Source organism: Biomphalaria glabrata, chromosome 11, assembly GCF_947242115.1.
Source record: "Biomphalaria glabrata chromosome 11, xgBioGlab47.1, whole genome shotgun sequence".
Taxonomy (NCBI): Eukaryota; Metazoa; Mollusca; class Gastropoda; family Planorbidae; genus Biomphalaria; species Biomphalaria glabrata.
The window spans coordinates 3588367-3600427 of record NC_074721.1 but is presented as its reverse complement, the minus strand read 5'-3'; the positions used below and the strand labels follow the sequence as shown (position 1 = coordinate 3600427).

The following is a 12061-nucleotide window of genomic DNA, read 5'->3' as shown; positions in this document are numbered from 1 at the left end:
TCCTACCTGTATGTTTATTGTTTTTTTCTATACAGCTGGTCGTTCCCACAGAAAATCTTTTTACTTGGGGGAGGAGTGTGTAATAGAAAGAAATAAAGTAGACATTACTGCTATTAAAAGGAATAAATAGAAGGAAGAGAGAGAAAGAAAATAAGAAATACATAGAATAAAGGAAAAGAGAGAAAGAAAGAGAGAAAGAGATAGAAGGAGAAAGACGGTAAAAGAGAGAGAGAGAGAGATAAAGAAAGAGAGAAAAAAAGAAATACATAGAGTAAAGGAAAAAAAAGAGAGAGAGAGAGAGAGAAAGAGATAAAAGGAGAAAGACGGGAAAAGAGAGAGAGAGATAAAGAAAGAGAGAGACAAAGAAAATAAGAAATACATAGAATAAAGAATGAAAAGAGAGAAGGAGAAAGATAGAGAGAGAAAGAAAGAAAGAGAGAGAGAGACGGAAGACGGAGAAAAAGTGAATACAGATTTTAAAACAGTGAAAGAAAGAAAGAAACACTTAGAAAGTTGGAAATATAAAGGAATAAAATAAAAAATAAACAAACAACAACTGAAGTAGCCAAAAAGAGTAGAACAAATAAAATGTCGCTATGAAAACATTTTATTGGGCTCTTTCATTAATTACCTTTTCTGATCAGAAACACACACGCACAAAGATAAACACACAGGCACACAAACACACAGGCACACAGACACACAAACACACAGACACACAAACACACATGCATACAAACACACTGAAAAAAAAGGAGCAAGAACAAATAATGCATAGAAAGAAACAAAAAGACAAAGAAAACTAAAGCGAGAAAAAGAAACAAGAGAGAAAAGAGAGAGAATGAAATAGAGAGAAAAGGGAAGAAAAAAAAAAGTCATAGAAAATAGACAGAAAGAGAGATAAAGAGAAAGAGGAAAATACATATAGAAAGAGGAAGAAGTGAGAGAGAGGGGGGAAAGAGAGATTAGGAGAAAGAGAGAGAAAAGAAAGAGAGAAAAAATCGGACAGAAAAAAGAGAAAATTAAAAAAAAAGAAGAAAAAATGAGAGAAATAGCAAAAAAGAGATATAAGAGAGAGAGAGAGAGAGTTAGAGAGAGAGAGAGAGGGAGAGAGAGAGAGAGTTAGAGAGACAGACAGAGGTGGAGAGCGCAACGAAAGTAAAAAAAAAGAATATAAAGTTTATATACACCACATAACAATCCTCTTTTCTTTCACATTTTACTGACCCCAGAGTCTGTAACTTACCTTGCGGGCTTACTACAATTTTCAAACACCATAAAATACATTTCTACAGTCAAAATTTAACACAAAAACCACGACATAAAATGTGTTTAACCCATAAACTATTTCTTTTTTAACTCTTTATCGTCAGAACTGATAATATTTCCTACAGACTAATGTACGTCTTAGAGAGACATTAAAATGTAATGGATTCCCATTTTTAATCGTTAGAGCCGCCACGCAAAGGTTAATTAGTATTGAACTATACAACGTTAATTGCAGTGTTAGTACTCTACATACAAAACTACATGCATATAAACTTGGAATTTTTATTAGTGGATGTTTACTGACATTTCTGCTAATCGAATTGACCTAGAAATGGAGTTATGAAGAGACAGCGTAAGGAGACAAAATGATTGCTTGAAATACAAATATGAAGAAATAAATTGTGATTAAAAAAAACTTTTCTTGTTCCACTTGCTTGGATAAACACACATAAGTTCTTTCTTTTCTTTTTTTGTTTACATAAGTAAGTTTTTTCTTTTTTTTTTTTTTTTTTGCTTTTCCAGCGTCAAGCGGGTTACATTAATTAACCAGGAAAACAATTGAATGAATTAAATCACAGAAGTTTCCGTAAGGTGCAAGGTGCAGTATACTTCTTCCACTAAAGCAGTGTTTCTTAAACATCTGTGGCTGAGGGGCCAAAACTGCTTGGTTACGGCTTGGCCACCTGACAAGGGGAATTGAGTTCGAATCGCGACTCTAGCAGAGTTGTGTTTGCTGAGTGCCTAATGGCAGCACGGAAACTTTCTCCCAAATTTCCCCTAAACCCCCCCCCCCTCACTGGTCTACAAAAAGATTATACATAGTGAGCTTGCTATAAACAGTAAAGTTATGCTGCATCAAAGTAGTTTTTTTAACAAGAAGGATTGCCGTTTTCAATCCTATACTCTTAAGCGAGCAATTCTTGTATGTATGTATATATATTTATATATATATATATATATATAAATTTTATTTCGAAAACGGCTCTAACGATTTTCTTTAAAATTTCACGGTATGTGCATAATAAGGAGAAAAAAATTCTCAACTCATTGGCCACATTGGGAAAACTCGAGATCGACCGTTATATCGGTTTGAAAATGCCTCATTATCGAAAAATTAAGTTTGGCTAGAATGTTTTATGAATGAAAATTTTCCATGACGTAAACGGGAAAAACGCTGCTTACGTCACTAGGCTTACCGCAGTACACTAAAATATTTCTTTGCAAACAAGAACAAGTTTTAATAAATCAATAGACCTAATTAAACATTTGCGCACCATGTTACTGTAGATTGATTTATTATAGAACTATGAAATAAAAGTAATGAAATAAATGTGCCGATGTATGATTAGTTATTGTGTTTTAAGTGCTTAATAAGTTGTTTACACTTTAATTGTGTAGAGCGGTGTAGATACCTTTTACTTTGTTGTTTATTTTGCTGCTGACCTCCATCTGTCTCGTTCTGAGGCCGCATGCAACCAGGTGCTCTCTTCTATGTCAGCTAAGTCAAGTTTGCGCCATAAGCTGGTGTTTTAAGCGTCTCGGTGTTACGTCGCCCACTTTTTAGCTCACCAAAAAAGACTGCCTTTGGCATGCGTTCGTCTGAGATTCGTCTCCCATACAGGATACTGCTCTGTCCAGCGTAACTTTCGGACTTAAAGAATTCCCTCTATACAAAGGCCGCGGATACACATTTGAGACCAAAAGAAAATTTGCTGCCGTGGACAGACGCAGACGCTAAAAGAAAATCTTAATCGAGCACCGCGGACAATGGTTATGCTTGCCTTGGATGTGGCAAGATATGTAGGTCACAGCTGCAATCCTCATTAATTTTCGGACTCTAAGACAAGCCTTATTATTATTATTATTTTGCTGGTGAATTATTACCATGTGTTTATGCTTCGGTGTCTACTGTCCTGTACCAAAACAAAGGAAATGGTCCTGACACAGCTTCTCTACGCCTTACTTGCTCACACTAAACATGATATCTAGCGAGCGGTCAACGAGTTTGCTTACGCTGCAGCCTCTTTTGATTTAACTATAAACCTCGGTAAAAAGCTTGGAGTTAGGGCGTGTTGACGGAAAGCCCAGGAGAGATCTGAATGGAGGGATGTGTCATAGCACCACTGGGATGGATGGATGGCAAAAGCCGGTATGAACTTCTTATAGTCCGACAGTCAGGCTGTGAAGGGCACGTATCCCGTATGGGTAACGAGCATATTATTCGACGTAACAGAGGTGCCCTACAGAAACGTTTCTTTAGAAAACTAATGTCATGATTTAAGTCTAATAAGAAAAAATGAGCCATTTTACTTTGTCACTAAGTGCATGTTTTACCCTATAACGTAGAGAAGTTACATTGCAAAGACTTTCTTCCAAGCAAATAATAGTAAGCCTACAATAGTTTTACTCAAAAGATGGATTGCAAAACTTTAAGACGGACTTGAGCTGTAGTTTTTCTAGACTGTAGGAGGACTTAAAAGACTTTAAATTTAATCGACATGTTCAATTAGGCCTACAATTAGAACTAACAGAACACTAAAACAACTCTTCAGATTAGTAGTCTTTATCCGATCGTTCATTTTCGTAATTACAAGAATATTCCCAAAATGACTTCGGGTATATAACCTTCCGAAATTATTTAACTGAGCGAGGTTCGGCCACCTGTACAAAAATATTCTCAAAATGACTTCGGGTATATATCCTTCCTTAACAAATTATTCATCCGAGCCAGGCTCGGTCACCTGATATTGTTGAATTACACCCCCAAAATGACAATTTTGTCTATATTTCCGGAGATTTTTATAAGTTTTCAAAAGATTTTAACAATTTTCGGAAATTTCCAGGACTTTTTCGTATAGTTTGCAATTTCAGGATATTTCCAAGAGCTCCTGGTAAATCAGGAGGCCGCGAAAAATCTGTTATAAGTTATAAAATGGTTTAATTTAATAATTTACATCGAAGATTAGCGAGTGGCCTATGAAAGTGCTGGGCCCATTGCGGTCGCATAGGTTGCAGTGCCCTAAGGCCGGCCCTGCGAAATAGCGGCGTATGCTACGCCGTGGGTCGACTAGTGTGTTATATCTTGCTTCTTTCTATAATTCTCTGGTACTGTTGAAATATAGTGTTTGAAGCCTTAACTAGTTTTTACATACATAATTATAAAACTTGCATTCATTGTATGCAGATGAAATGGGCCCGAACGAGAACATGACTTGTTATGAGGATATACATGAACAAGTATTTTTCTAGGTTAGAAAGTTTGTGTTTTGTTGATTTCTGTTGACGTACATGTATACACTAATCAACTTTGATAGCGTTTAACAGAAAGTGATAAAATATTTAGAGCGAGATTGAGAATCTCTCGAGCAGAAAGGAATGAACGCCCTGTTGGGCTAGGGGATGTAATTCAATTGCTTTGTTGTTCTTTTATTGAATATTCCTTGAGTAACGCCTTCAAGTTTTTTTTGCTTACGCATACAGAATGTAAAAACAAAAAGGCATACTGCAAACAAACAACACATAAAAAATACTTTTTGAAAAACAAAAGGCTTATACGAAGTGTAATTGTATCAATTAGTTTGGATCAGACATGTAATTAAGTTCGTAATAGATCTAGACCAGCAACAAAAAATCGCGCTATTAGAAATATTTTCACCGAGTGTTTTTGTTTAGCGCTATTTAATGATTTTAGCTTTCTCACTACGCTATGACCCTATCAATTATCTGGGCCAGTGAGGAAAATGGAAAAAAAAAAGGGGGGGGGGAGAAAGAAAGGGATATCTAGGTGGATTTGACCGTAATCGTATTTTAAAGCTAAAAGAAAGGGGAACAACCTGAATTTAAACTCATGACTCAAGCCTCCTCAAGCCGACATTCTAACCACTCTGCTAATGAGATTTGAAAAAGATTTTATAGTTATCTATTGTTTGTTTAGAACTTACTTTAAAGCAGCGATCTATACCACCACCTAAGTCAAGTATAATTTTGTTTCCTTGTTCGAGATAACAAACAAAAATAATTAATTACCAATAGTTAATTAACTAATTTTATTATTGATTCTTATGTTGTCTGGTAAAAGAAATATTTTTACAAAATTTTAGCTTGATCCGAGATTGGTTCTCTGAGAAATAACGTGAACAAACTTGTTATCAAACAGACAGAAAGACTGATTTAACTTTCAATATCCTCTGTGTATTACTCCGAAAGTTACCACCCTCGATATTATTAATTTGTTATGGGCATATGGAATTTCGTGTTTGGTGGACAACTAAGCCGCTGTAGGGCATATTATATTCTGTGAACAAAACTGAATATAACTTTTATTACAATATAAACAAATTCAATATGATATTATCTTATCTTATATAATACAGACGTTACTTCAAAAAAGAAGATGATTACGTCCTACGCGTCATGCATTTAGTCATGCATATTAACCAATTCTGCCAAGTCACTGGTTTTCCTGGCTAGCTCAGGCAACCCATTCCATGCTCTAATAGCACTAGGGAAGAAGGAGTATTTGTACAAATTTGTCCTAGCATATGGGACGAGAATATTAAATGAAATTAAAATGTATTAGACTTTAGTAATAATATAAAACTAGACATACATTACCCGCGGCCCGCGGGTCTTACTTTGCGTATCACTAGCGATATAGTCACTGAGAGTGTGTTGGAAACAATGAAACGAAATAATAATTCTATACGAAGGCGAATACGTGAATTTAATGCGGTGTACACGACACATGAATGGGACTATTAAAATGGATGTCAACATGAAAGTATAGCGAACGAATGTATGAAAAATGCTTTAGAAACACACAATTTGAGGGTTAATTTGATTAAAATATGAAATGAATGGACTTTATTTTCTATGTTAATGTGTTAAAGTATAAATTACATAGTTCCTCTTTGAATTAGGTCTAGAATTAGAGTTAGATCTAGGCTGTCTAGAGTCTAGACGAAGATGTCGAATTCGATAGATGAATGGGATAATAAACTACGTCAGGACGTCTAAATTCGCAGATGTATGGAACGAATTTATGCAAAACTGCTTTAGAAACACAAATTTAAAGCTTAATTTTATTAAATAATGAAAACAATAGACTATATTGGGTCATTTTTATGAGTCAAATTAAAAAAAAATATCTGTACAAAGTGTAGTTTTAAAAATTAGATCTAGATCTAGATCCTTTCGATCTTCTCTCATGTAAACATGGCCTAGATCCATAAAATAGGAATACTTCCATAGAGTTTGGTAACTTTTCCACTGAAGCGTCATAAGTTTGTTCTAGGGCTACTATACATACATCACGGTTCCATTTAGTACACAAGGTACATTTATGCCAAGTTTTATCAAGATTTTTTTCAAACGGTTTTTATTTCTATTCGTATCATACAGTCATACATACATACATACGCCTTACTTTTTACTTTATAGTATAGATACGATGGTATGTTGAACAAATTCAAACTCACAAAATACGTCTTTTCACTCAGGCATCTTGAGATTGTCTCCCCTTTTATATTTGAATGACGCGAGATCCTATTGTAATTTCATCACCCTCACTACAAAACCACCAACCAATCGCTAACTTTGTCTCACCGTAACCTAAAGAAAACAACAACAATACACACACTCACACACTCCATAACAGGTATCCTTAGTCTGTCATCCTCAACTGTATCACCTATTATCATCAGTGCAGTGTCATATTATATTCTCAGTGCTTTATACTCTAAAATTTTTAGTGTATTTTACTTCGTACTTTATTCTCTATTATCTTCATTGCGTCGTTCAAAGTACTTTATTCTCTATTATCTTCATTGCGTCGTTCAGAGTACTTTATTCTCTATTATCTTCATTGCGTCGTTCAAAGTACTTTATTCTCTATTATCTTCATTGCGTCGTTCAAAGTACTTTATTCTCTATTATCTTCATTGCGTCGTTCAAAGTACTTTATTCTCTATTATCTTCATTGCGTCGTTCAAAGTACTTTATTCTCTATTATCTTCACTGCGTCGTTCAAAGTACTTTATTCTCTATTATCTTCATTGCGTCGTTCAAAGTACTTTATTCTCTATTATCTTCATTGCGTCGTTCAGAGTACTTTATTCTCTATTATCTTCATTGCGTCGTTCAAAGTACTTTATTCTCTATTATCTTCATTGCGTCGTTCAGAGTACTTTATTCTCTATTATCTTCATTGCGTCGTTCAGAGTACTTTATTCTCTATTATCTTCATTGCGTCGTTCAAAGTACTTTATTCTCTATTATCTTCATTGCGTCGTTCAAAGTACTTTATTCTCTATTATCTTCATTGCGTCGTTCAAAGTACTTTATTCTCTATTATCTCCACTGCTTTATCCTATATCATACCGAATGCAGGACTTTGTTATTGCAAGACTTAACAAATCTCTTTAGATTTTGCAGACAAGCTCATTACATAACAACAATATACCTACCGTAGTATACGAGACTCTTGGCATTCAGCTGGAGATGTCAAATTCTCCAGGTAATTACATTGCCTAAGAAATATCTCAAAAACTCACTCTGTCAGTAAGAGTGTACTCCAAGACTATTTCTACTTGGCACAGTTACTGCTGTCCATGTTTAAAAACATTCTGAGTTTTCCTAATTTTTTCGCTTGCGAAGCAGTATTTCAATGTAGGAAATATTAAAATCTAGAGAATTCTTTAAAAAAGTGTTTTACTGGCATTAAAAGTACCATAAAAGTCAGTGAAGCAATCTAAGCCTTTTTTTTTTTACATTATTTTAGCTATTTTTAACGATTCATTTTCAAGGTCGATTAACCTGATCGCTACAAGAAATGGAAAGACGAAACAGATTTAGTTTAATTATCTTTATTAAAAGATTTCACTAGTTTATGTCTGATATACGAGATACTTATAATTTGCAGAATCCTCTTTGTTTTTGCATAAGGTTAGAATGAATTTTTTCAAGTGTATAAATATGCAAATTTGTAAAACCATACATTATACTCATTGTTTTACATATTTACAAAAGTAAACAAAGTACAAAAACCTCTGCATATACTTATCCAAATCTTGAATCCATCAATTATGGTATAAGTGCTAACAACTATATCCTTATAAAAATCAGCATTTTTGAATAATTTTGAAAGTTAGCAATTCAATACTACAAACAACCTCAGCCATCTAAACAATACAATCACGTCGGTAATATTTTCGCCCCACACAGGTCCATTTTGTGGGAAGAGGGGCCGCATATGAGTTTGCGTGAAAACACAAACAACTAACAACTTCCTTAGTTTAGATTCTAAATCTTATTCAAATAAGCATATTTTATTTATCCCGGCCTTAGTAAATATAAATAGAAGTAAACTCTCTTGCCAAAAACAAGCAATCGTTCTTAATCTTCAAAGTCAATGCAAATGTAAAATTCCACTTTTGTACTTTGCGATCTAAACGCAGAGGATGTTGTGTCATCTGTTTCTGAGGCCCACGATTAAGAAGGGTCTCATGTGGCCAGCACAACGATCAACCACTTTACTTCCCTCAACTAATGTCAAGTATAGCTGGGTGGACTCAAAGGCACCAAAAGATCCCGACATTAAACATCCCAGTCTTCACCAGGATTCGAACCCGGCACCCCTGCTCTGCCACCGCTCCCCCACAAAGACTATACCTTATAATTATTTGTTCGAGTGTCCTATGCAGATTGGAAAGACCAAAGGAGAGATACGGATCCATGTCTACAGGTCACCAAATGTGATATAGGCACTCACTACATCCAAAATTGTAAGGGAGTTAAGAGGATTCTAGATAACTTCTAATTTAATTTTTTGGATAACTAGTGAATCTGGTAACACTCCAATTACAGTTAAGGAACTAAACCTTAAGGTAATAAACTTTTCCAGATGGCAGGAATATAAGATGAAGGTTGAATAGATAGCACAACTATTTAGGTTTATAATGGCAGGTGTTTAATGAAACTCGTTTGTGCAATACTAATCTTTGATTTTGAGCATAACGTTTCTAAGCCCTGCTTGAAACAGTGGTACATTTGTCCGAGGGATGGATGTGTCGTACGTTGGGCATCACAGGTCGGACGTTACGACCTATGACGTGGCAACGAGCTTACGGGTCTAAAATGCCCACAGGTTGTGACGTCACCGGCCTTCTATAACGATTGGTGTCGGTTTTTTTTTCTTCAGTGAAGTCAAGTTTATATTGCCGTGAATGAAAAAAACAACAACCCATAATTACAGAAAGTATTGTTATGGAGTGTGTGTGTGTGTGTTTGTCTGTGCGTCGAGTCTGTCTGTGTCTGTTTCTATGGTGACGGTGGCAAGAGGTTAGCAATTGGTTGTGAATGACGCAAGATGAGTGGCCTTGTCGTCAGCGGTCTTAGATAATGCACTGATGATAATAGGGTAAAATACAACTGAGGATGTTGCACTAAGGCTATCTGTTATGGAGTGTGTGTATGTGTTTTTACTTAAGGTGACGGTGAGTGAAGTAAGCCATTGGTTGGTGGCTATGCAGAGAGGATGATGCAATTACAATAGGGTCTCGCGTCATGCAAATGTAAAAGTGGAAAGTCAATATCATGATTGCCAGAGTGAAAAGACGTGTTTTTGTAGTGAGATTTTGTTCAGAATACCATTTTATATTATTAATAAAGTCTACTATGTTTATTGCATTTTATCTCAAATCGAATTTTCTTATATTGTAATAGAAGTTATATCTAGTTCTGCTCACAAAGAAGTTACTCTAGAAATTTCAAATTGTATTAGTTAAGATATAATACGCCCACAACGGTTTAGCTGTCTTTAAAATGTTCGATGTAATAGGTTTACAACCTTCCAAAACAAGTATGCACACCACACACCAGGCAAGGGAATGAACTGATGAGACTTACTGTTGTGGCGCCGTTACTATGTGGTCAACCGTGACACACGGTCAAGTGTTGGGTATCGGAGAGTTAGGGGGACTTGCGGGAAGTGACGAGTGTGTAAACAAGAAGAGAGGAAGTCAGCGAGTGGAGTTGGGTATCTGTATATAATGTCTGCCGTGTATATATGTTATGTTGAAATGCTTCACAATTAAAAAGCACTTTAAACGTAAAGGAACTTGTTGCTTGACACTTACTAAGATTAAAAAAATAAATAAAGTTAATAAGAATCAAAATCCATGACATTATTACTTAGGGTACGACCATTTAAGTCTTATCATCACCCCCTACCCTGCAAAGTCAAGATATTACTCTTACCTGTAATCAATTCACAAACATGCAAAGTTTGAAAACCACACGCAATACAAGATGAGAACACATTACTATTGCAAAATGTGACAAAGTTGTCGCACATAGGGACACACCCAATAGTTATTTATTATCAATTAATTATTTAAAAAATTATTTTTTTTTATGTGTAATACGATCAGGGCAATGCACCAAACTGAAGTCTATATCACGTGGTAGCCGTGTATACACAAAACACGAGGACTGCTGGTTGCGTCTCTCCAGCGTTAAGAAACCGGTCCTCACTTCTTGTGTTGTGTATATCTCTTGCGCCATGGCCGCCCCCCTCCCTAGTTTTTTCTCTCTCTCTCTGTCTGTGCTGATCGCCCTTCCAACACCGCTAGGAAGAGATTAGATTGTGACTCAAGGTGTCGTACTGTCACTGTCGCTCATCCGAGAAGATAAACCACGGTTTTACTCACGCGCAATGGGGGGTTAATAGACTCATATAGACTTTCTTTCTATGTTTTTCACTTCGTCTCTCTCTCTCTCTTTCTCTCTCTCTTTTTCTTACTCTATTTTTCTCTTTCTCTCTAGGTTTCTCTCTCCTTTTCGCTCTTCCTCTTTCTCTAGCTCTCTCAATATTTATCTCTGTTTCTCTCTCCGTTTCTCTCTCCGTTTCTCTCTCTTTTTCTCTGTATCTCTCTATTTTTTCTTTCTCTTTCTCTTTGTTTCTCTATCTCTGTTTTTTCTCTTATTTTCTCTCTCTCTCTCGCTTTTTCTTTCTCTCTCCATTTCTATCGCTATTTTTCCATTCTTTATCTGTTTCTCTTTATATCTCTCTCTCTTTCTCTCGCTCTATTCTCTCTCCAGATGTTTTGTTTTCTGTCTATCTCTTTTTCTTTTCTTTCTCTCTCTCTCTTTTCATTTTCTATATCTCTTTTTTCTTTCTTTCACTTTCTCTTTTTCTCTCTTTTCCTTTTCCCTTTTTCTTTTTCTCTCTTACTTTTTCTCCAGCTCTCATTTTTCTTTCTTTCTCCTCTCTCTTTCTTTATCTCTCTTTCTCTCTCTCTCTCTGCTTTTTTCACTTTCTCCCTGTCTCTCTCTGTCTTTATTTCCTACTCTCCATTCTATATTATTGTTTTCATGTTTCTTTGCATCTTATATATGAAGAAACAAAATGGCCTCTTTCTTGTATCACAAACTCACACAAATTAAAAGCCTGGTCAACTAAAAAGTGAGGTAGGGAAATTAGAATACTAGATACAATTCTAAGAAAATAGGCCATCATTTTTTTTTGCTTTTTCTATATTCATAGAATTTATAAACATATCCAATATAAACATATCCAATATAAACATACCCAATATAAACATATCTAATATATCCAATAGAAACATATCCGATATAACATATCCAATAGAAACATATCCAATATATCCAATAGAAACCTATCCAATATAAACATATCCAATATAAACCTATCCTATATAAACATATCCAATATAAACCTATCCAATATAAACCTATCCAATATAAACCTATCCTATATAAACCTATCTAATAT

The 12061-nt window shown here is 35.2% G+C and overlaps 1 protein-coding gene across 1 annotated transcript in view; it reads right to left on the bottom strand.

Moving 5' to 3' along the window:
- LOC106071309 (green-sensitive opsin-like) overlaps positions 1-10788 on the bottom strand; it is a 152415-nt gene extending 141627 nt beyond the window's left edge. Inside the window, exon 1 of the mRNA XM_056004111.1 lies at positions 10525-10788. The gene's annotated coding sequence lies outside the window, so the exon portion shown is untranslated. The remainder of the gene's footprint in view (positions 1-10524) is intronic.
- Positions 10789-12061: the final 1273 nt, after the last annotated feature.